Source organism: Oryza sativa, chromosome 1 (assembly GCF_034140825.1).
Source record: "Oryza sativa Japonica Group chromosome 1, ASM3414082v1".
Lineage (NCBI taxonomy): Eukaryota > Viridiplantae > Streptophyta > Magnoliopsida > Poales > Poaceae > Oryza > Oryza sativa.
The window spans coordinates 31,167,501-31,176,667 of NC_089035.1; positions in this window are offsets into that span (position 1 = coordinate 31,167,501).

Sequence of the window (9,167 nt, forward strand, 5' to 3'; positions counted from 1 at the left end):
AGGGGAATATGCACAAGAGATTCTTCTAGCCAGTCATGTCAATGGGGGTAGACGGGTAGTACACTGGTACTACTGGACTACTGAGTGCGCTCTGGTGGTTTCGCTGGCTACCGGCCGCTAGCTACCATTTGCTTCTCGTCTTTTGATCTGTTGCCAAAAGGCGAGGATAGTGTGTTACCATAAATGATCAAAGGCATGGAAAGGTCAATGCTAACTAAGCAGGCTGTCTGTGCTAATCTAGATAGGTTTAGCTTTTGGCATCTCTCCGCCCCAATCACCTCACCTCCCTGGAGTTGCGCCCTAATGTGGGGCTTGCATCTAGTACGTAGTACTAATAGAGTACTCGCATAGAGCATTAGTGCTAAGGAAATGCTCTTTCGAGTATGGGGTTGTTTATTTATCAAACTATCAATCATATTTGAATGATCATGATTGCTCCGAGATTTGTACCGCACTTCTACCCCCATGCATGCATCCTTCCTCCCACGCTTGATCCGTGCGCCCTCGTCTCCTCGTTCGACACCTCCTCCAAGCCACTCCCACTCCCGCGAGACCCACTACTCTCTCTTCATGTGCCACTTCCGATATCACACAAGTCACATACACATCGATATCGCCTCCCCGCTGCCTACCCTTCTTCCTTCGTTGCGACTCCGACTATGACATTACCATACTCTTTTCTATCCATCATCTCCGTCGCGGCAAACCTCTACCATTATTATGGCCTGGCTATACCATCCAAACTCAACGCCTGAGACCTCTCTCTCCTAAACATTGTCATTTCTCTACCATCTCATGTCTCGCGACCTAGCTAGTTTTTGATGTCTGTTATTGATGGGGTTAAATACCGTTAAAAGCAATTCTACGTACTACGTAGCTTATCTGTGATGCTATAGCTTTAGAGCTCGACTGTGTGTCGAAGAGAGACGACAGAGGTGAAAGAGGATTAATATGAATAATCCAACAGCTAGCCAGTATTATATTTTAGTTGACTGATGTTTTCAGTGGAAAATGATATATAAAAGATCATTGTAGTACTTATTTGCTAAGATTGGAGAGTTTGGGACAGTGTGATCATGTCCCTTCAGGCTCCTTGGAAGGCCGCCGGCTAACCTTTTGTCTGCTCGTTCCTGGGGCACATCCACCACCGGTCGTGCCAGTACCCTGCAGGAGTATCTACTAATGCGTTGTAGAATCTATGCCTGAAATAAGATGGTGCATCTTGCAAGCATGCTTGCATCCACTACTTCTAGTCTCATTTATTATACATATATCCTTATTAGTTGTACTGCCTCCATCAGGTGGGCGCAGTGTTGACAAGTCGGCGCGGCGGTGCCTTTATTCGGTTATTCCCAACTGAGGCAAACGAAGCTAGCTAATCCACACAGGTTTACCGTGGCAATCAATTTTAGCTGGTGTCATATGCCCATGCATGCACCATCCTTAATCACGTACATCCCCTCTAGCCAGAATAATGCTACCTAATTAATTTAAGTAGCTAGATACGCTCGCTAATAGGGTACAAATTAGGGGTGAAAACCGTACGGAATCTTTCCGAATTCTGGACCTATTTTCGAAAACGGAATCTGTCGGTTGGAATTTTTCGAAAACGGAAACGAAATTGGAAATATTTTCTCGCAAACGGAATAAAAAATGATAAGGGCAGTTTCCGTCGGAACTGGGAATCGGCCGAAAACTTTCCGGGAATTTTCTCGGAATTTTCAGAATTTTTCTCGGAATTACCAGAAATTTTGTGACTGAAATACCCTGGATATTTTTTAAGCACTGAATAGTGAATACCATGATGTTTGGCTGTTATTTTTTAAAAAAATATTTGTTATGCAAATCTAAAATTACATAAGACTATTTTTCCCTGCATTGGGATTTATCAACAACATTACTCTCTTTAACATAGATAATTTATTTCATAGATTGTGTTTTGTGTTATATTGTTGACACTTAACAATTGGACTTATATAATTATGTTTTATAATGAATTGTTAACCGTTGAGACTTGAGAATTGGATTTATCAGTTTGAGGGATTTTTTATTCCGATAAATTTCCGTTACCGTATCCGTGCCGGTTCATTTTCGCTCCGTTTTCGGTTTCGATAATATTCGATTCCGCTTTCGTATCCAGAGTTTCCGATTCCGATTCCGATTCCGAAAAAGATATGAAAACGAAAACGATAAAGATGGTTTGGTTTCCGTCCGTTTCCGTACCGTTTTCACCCCTAGTATAAATCAGTAATTAAGTCTTGCTCGCTAATAGGGTAAAAATCAGTGAGTTTTTGGTCTTCCCAGGAAAAGCAAAGAAAACAGGCATCTATACCGCGCGTGCATGTGCAAACGCAAGGCAGAACGTTGATTAGGATTCGGTAGCAGTAGCACTATACAGTATATATCCAGCTCTCAAGTTTACAATCGAGCATGTATCTTGTACTAGAGGCATATACTTGGTGCAGAGCACAAGTCGCGGTCCTGCAGGCCGGATCGCCATGCCAGGTAACTACGAAACTCGTGTGCTCTTCTATAATTGGCCCAAATAGCTCTTCGCGCAGCCCGTAATTTGCCGGCTACAGGCAAATGGGCCGTGGTTGCGTATCTTTCCAAGCGAAATTCTAGCCCAAACACGTCTGTGCGGTCCGCCTCCGCCTCGCGTCCTCCGCAATCGGCGTCGGCTAGGTGGCCACGCACCCTCAGATTCCTCCTCATCGGCTCATCGCGCATTCGCGCTGTGCCGCTGTGCCACCGTCAGAAGACAGATACTACGTGCAATAGTACGATGGAGCCACAAGGCGCCTCCGCGTAGGCCCAGCGCACTGCATCTGTAACCATGCACCGATGCACGCATGCGTGATGCATCATGCATCGGCAGGCGAGGCATGTGAATCTTTGGTGGATGTACACCAACTAACGCTGCTTCGATCAGCCGGCAATTTCACCAAACTCAGTAGTGCCAGTTAAAACTAGTGATGCCTGCACACATGCAAATGCGGCTGTGCCAAGTGGAGCTAGCACTGGACCTTGCGTGGCATGCCGGCACTGTACATGTACGTGCTCCTACTAGCAGTGTGAGGCCCTTTCGTAAAGGGTGGGCCTTGAGCACATGCTCTGACGATCGGGGCGGTACACGAAGTAATAGCAGCTGATACACGTGGGTTAACTTCTCTGCACCACGATCAAGTACAAACGACGATGTGTCCCAGCCACGCTCTCCGCACGACTTGGGCCGCAGATTCGAAGTGAAAACGAGGGCTCCATGTGTTTGGAGGACGTGTCTCCCAAAGGGAAGCGCGCGTCATACTCGTTTGTCTTTTTCCTCTTAAGAGCAGGTAAAATAGCAGGCTATTAGTTAGCTGTAAACATATTTTAATGAGATAAAAAATGAGAGAAAAGAGCAGCGAGCTACAGATCTATAGCCAGCTGCAGCGCGGATTCCAAGACGTAATATGTGTATGGTATGTGAGACTATACATTAATAGTATAGTAAGTAACTATTGTATGAATTAACTATTAAATTGGCTATAAATAAATTGGAGATAATAGGGGACTATACTATTAAACTTGCTCTAAGAAAACCATGCCCGCAGTGCCACGTATAGGAGCAGTACTCCTACTCCTCTACTTCAAGAGCAGTACTCCGTAAGGCGCAAGCTCCGAATAGCAAACGGCTTTGCTAATGCAATAATACAATATATGATTGTTTATTGACTCCTTTCTAGGAATATTCTGACAAGAAACTACTGTACATATCCTAATTGGCTATGCCTGATACGACATACTGTAAGGGCATTTACAATGCGTCACCACATTTTGCCGTTCTTCCCGTGCCACATAGACTAGGAATATTATAAGCCACATGCTCCACAATGCAAGTTACACCTCCACAATACAAGCTACACGTAGTGGTGGGTCCCAGCACTCTCTCTCTCCCTTTTACTTTGTGCTACTGCCTTTTAACTTTTCCATCGGAGGAAGCGAGGAGGGCGGTGTCGAGCGTCTCCCGGCGACCGGCGGGGCCGAGCGAGACACGGCGCCAGCCGGAGCGGCGGCGCGGCGGACTCCTCAACGGAGCCGAGCGGACCGGCGGCAGCGCAGCGCTGCCTCTGCTGCTCCTCCAACCGGCGGGGGCGAGCGGGAGATGGCGCCAGCCGGGGCGCGGCGGACTCCCCGACGGAGCCGACCGGCGGGGGCGAGCGGGAGACGGCGCCAGCCGGAACGGCGGCGCGGCGGACTCTTCGACGAAGCCGAGTAGACCGGCGGCGGCGCGGCGCTACCTCTGCTGCTCCTCCGACCGGCGGGGGTGAGCGGGAGACGGCGCCAGCAGGGGCGTGGCGGACTCCTCGACGGAGCCGAGCGGACCAGCGGCGGCGCGGCGCTGCCTCTGCTGCTCCTTCGATCGGCGGCCCGAGCGACACCGGCGAACGACGCGGCGAAGCTCGGCGGCTGCGCGGCGCCGCCTCTCCTCCACCGACCGGGTAGAGTGGCCCACGCAGCGACGGACGAGTCGGCGGCGCGGCTCAGGAGGCGTCGGCCGGCAAGGGCGCCGCCGCTTCACCGCTGTCGACCAAATCCACACCGGCGCTCCCCTTCCCGTCCCTCTCCGGGGCCCCTCATCTCCCAGCCGACGATGAGCATCGAGGGCTCGGAGGGCCGGCGGCGGCGCAGGAGCTCGGTCGGCACGGCATCCTCCCGAGCGGCGAGCGGCATCCGGCCTCCGCGCCGCCCCCTTCCTCCTTCAGCCTTCGTGCGCTCAAGGAAATCGGCGCGACCTTGGTAGGCGGCAGGATCCGGCGAGGAGTGGCTGCGCGTCGGCAGGCGTCGGCGTCGGTCAGCACCATCCTCCCCTGCCGCTCGGCTGCCTCGCCCCTCTTCCCTCTCCCCTCTCCCCTCTCTCATCTAGCGGCAGTGTGGGTCCCATCTGTGGACCCGCTGAGACGAAGAACGCGTAGCCAAAGTTGGCTACGCGGAGATGAGGCGCGCGCGTGGCTAGCTAACGTGGCAAAAGAATATTCGCTTTTTTGGTTGAGGCTGAATACCACCTAGACCCATTGTGAATGGCCTAAGACCGATGGAGGCAACATTGCTACCGAAGGATGGAAGTGGCTTGTGTTATCATCTCCTTAGAGCATCTCCAAGAGACTCTCTATTCAGCTCTCTAAGTTAAAATTTAGCCAATATAAAGAAAAAAAAAGCTCTAACAGACTCTTCATCCTCCGGCTGGCCAAATGTAGCCAGTGGATTCATCCAGAGGGCCAAATTGCTCCTCCGGCTGGCCAAATGTAGCCAGTCTCTCCACTGGCTAAAGGTGGGTCCCACTACCACTCTTAGCCCCATCCTTCCTCTCTCTCTCCCGTCCGTGAGCCAGAGCGCGCAGCGCGCCCAGTCCGGGTACTCGTCGCGGAGAGCTCGGCGACGTGCCTCCCAGTGGCCACCCTGAGGCGCGCGGAGAGCAGCTGCACGAGGAGGCCCATGGCCATGGTCCAGAGGAGGAGCCAGAGCAGCGCATCGCGAGCGGCCGCGCCGGCCTGGAGGTCGCCCTTGAGGTTGCCCGTGTCCAGAAACGCGATGCTCATCAGGACCCCGGGCCCCGTGAACAGCCACAGCCTGCGCCACAAGAAGGGCGGCACACGGCCACCGCCGGAGAAGGGGTGGTCGTCGTCGAAGTGGGAGTCATCATTGCCGCTGCCGCGCCACGGTCACGCACGAGCCATCGCCGCCGCGGGGAGCCGTCGCCATCTGCATCGTCGCTGCCGCGCGGGGAGCCGTTGTCGTCGCCGTCGACTCGCGCCTCGCGCGCGCGGGGTGCCGCTGCTGCCGGCTGCCGCCTCCCCGCCTCGTGCCTTGTGTGCGGGGGGAGCCGCCTGCCGCCACCTCGCGCCTCGCGTTCTAGGAGCCGTCGTCGCCGTCATCGCCTCCCGCCTCGCGCGCACGGGGAGACGTCGCCGCCGCCACCTCGCGTGCGCGGGGAGACGTCGTCGCCGCCGCCTCCCGCCTCGTGCGCTGGGAGCCGTCACCACCGCGAGGTAGTCGAGGATGGATCGATGGGCATGGGCCGATGTGGGAGAAGAGGAGGATGAAGAGAAAGAGAGAGGAGAAAGAAGAAGGGAATGGAGGCTGACACGTGAGTCTCTTTTTAATTTTGGAGATGTAAATAGAGAGTATGTTGGAGCAAATACTTAATTTGACTATCTAAATTAATTGGAGAGTTGGCTATATAAATATTTAGAGAGTGTAATTTGGAGATATTATTGGAGATGCTCTCACGTGAGCCGTGCAGATCGACTCCGGAGTCCGGACTCCCCCATAGGTTCGTAGCGCAGGCCAATGAGACGCTCGTGAGATGTCGGGTGAGACGTCGCCGTAGAGAGTGCGCTGTCAACTAGCGCGCGCACCCCGGCTGCCGTTGCTTCCCCTAACCCGCCGGCACGATCGTCGCAAAGCGCGCGCCCGGTGGGGAACCGACTCGTCGAGGGCGCTATCAACCCCAGTGCAAGTGCAATACTGGTGTTCTGAGGACACCATGCCGTGGCGATCGATCAGTTGGGTACGTACTGATCGATGGCGAACCGCCTATGCCGCGCGCGCGCGCTAAGATGTGGGGAAGTAAAGGGAGGAAGGCAGCGCAGCCGCGGAGGAACCAGCACGCAGCCGCGATCGGGACAGGCCGCGCCACGCGACGGGGTCGCGGGGTCGCCCTCGTAGGGGGAAGCGACACGTACGTCGACGGTAGCGACGGGTTCCTCACTTCCATCGTCGTCGCTGGGCCCGTTGCGCCCGGCGTCCTGTGACTTGACGTGAGAGCCTAGTTCGGACCCCGGTTGATAGGCGATGATAACTCAGAGGCTCGGCTTGGATTAAAGCGGTTGGCTTGGGAGTCGGGGGCTCCTTGTGGCTGTGTGTGACCTTTGTGTGCATGGGCGGAACAGGTACGAATAGTTCACATGACTGTAGTCAGCTGTCAGATCTGCCGTGTCTTTTCTTTAGGGTCGTCATCGTCGTTGAAGAAACGTGTTGGGCTGTTAGCCTTCTAGTCGGTGTTACGGGAAGAGCCACCGAAGAGGAGATCGGCGTCTGGTAACTGGTAAAGAACTGGTTAACAGGGGGGAACAACAACAAGCGTGTCTGCGTGTGCGAGTTTGTTTAGGCTTTTTAGTGTGTGTACAGTGCTTTTATATATATATATATATATATATATAAGAAAAAATAGGGCTACTTGAAAACATATAATTAAAAAGCAATAATAATAATAATTTTAACAAGAAAATAAATAAATAACAGAAGATTGGGAAACAAGAAATATACATAACTGTTCATTTATATAGATTGCAAAAAGAACACAGGAATTGAATAACAAAGATACACTTCAAGGAATTTTTTTCGAGAGATTAGAGCTCTTACTAACTTTTCCTCAAAATCACATGTATTAAGCTATTGCATAGGATTCAAAAAGCTAAATCCTTTATTTCAAAGGTCCAAAATATATATCTATACCTAATAAAACAAATTGTAAGGCTTCCGGGTTTTTTATGGTTCATCCGGATAGTTTTTTCGTCGCCGTTTTCTTCCTTTGCAGGTTTTTTCATACTGTTTTTTCCGCCGCCGTCTTTTTCGTTGCGGTTCTTTTTCCACACGGGGTAAGTGCTTCCGGTTTTTTGGTTTTCTTTTCGTCACCGTCTTTTTCCTTCGCCGGGCCAAAGCCTAGCGCCACCGCCACATCGATCTGTCTCCTCAGGCGTTTCCTCCTTCAATTGATTGCAAAAATTGATTCGTCACTTCTCCCTCATAGTTTTTCCTATAATTTTCCCTTTCAATTCGGTTTTAATACGCTGGATTTAATCTTCATTGTCACCGATGATGACTGGCGAGCTTCCCCGATCGTTTTTATCCTGAATTTTGTTTGCTCCAATTTTGAGGAAAACGGAAAGAGAAAGCCTAGCATGTCACGCCCCGAACTAGTCCCGACCGGAACTAGCCCGTGACGCTCCAAATTAACCTGTTAATCGATACCAGTCCCAGGAAACAGTGCTGGTATCACAGGGAGACAGAGTATCACAGCAACAGAGGTCTCTTTATTATAGAGTAGAAGTACAGTCATGTTGGGCTGCGGACAGATCCCGAGCTCACAACTGCATTACAAAAGGAAAGCGGAAGCCAGGACTTGGACCAATCATCACAGGCGCGACTTGGGAACTAGGCCGAAACCCTAAAACTCATCGTAGCCGACTTGCTCCTGGAAGAACTCCTCGTCAGCAGGATCCACTTCATCTTCTTCAGCAACTGGGGGGGGATTATTTATATAGAGCAAGGGTGAGTACGGGAGTACTCAGCAAGCTAGGGGAAATAAGTGTTTAATGCAGGCTTCAAGGAAAGGCTGTTGTTTTCGTAATTGATTTTGTTTGAACTCTTTTCTAAAAAGTCTAAGTGAGTGCTTCTCAAACGACACGGATGAGACAGTGCGTCTCGTCCGGTCGGAGTATGTGCAATGTGTCAGTCTTTAGGATTGCAACAAGGTTGGCACCCGGCCAACAGCTTTTCAAACGGCCACCCGGGCCAACAACTTTTCAAACGGCCACCCGGGCCTAGCTGATCCCATCAGCTGCAGATTTTTCAAACATCGAACCCCTTTTCACAACAGCAATTTCACAAGCAGTAGTCAAACAAAACTACGCTAGGAATCACCTCACATCCGCCCATGACCGTGGGCACGGCTGTTCGAGCAGTTTGTTAACCTCTGCAGAGGGGGTACACTTTACCCACACGACATTACTAACCCGGATCACCCAGCCCGTGGGGATCAGCCACGTCGGGAGACCTCCAAGCTTTCATGACAAGGCATTTCGAAAGCCGATACAGGTTTACCATATGCCGACGAGAGGGGTCCCAGACCAACAACAGGTTAGGTCCCAGACCATACTGTGCCAGGAAGCCCAGGGGTCCTCCCCGACACCACCCCGGCGAATCCACATGTCTCTCGGCATCAAGGCTCCCGTGATAAGCTAGTTACTCAGCCAGGGGTGTCCCATTCCACCCATGTGGTCGTACTTGTCTTATGTTTGGATGAAATTCCAAGGGAATCGGTCCTTAAGTGCGAGAGCGGGAAACCGTACACCCGGTACGTTCCCCGGTCCGCGGTTTTGGAAATTCATTTAGTTCGCAATCAC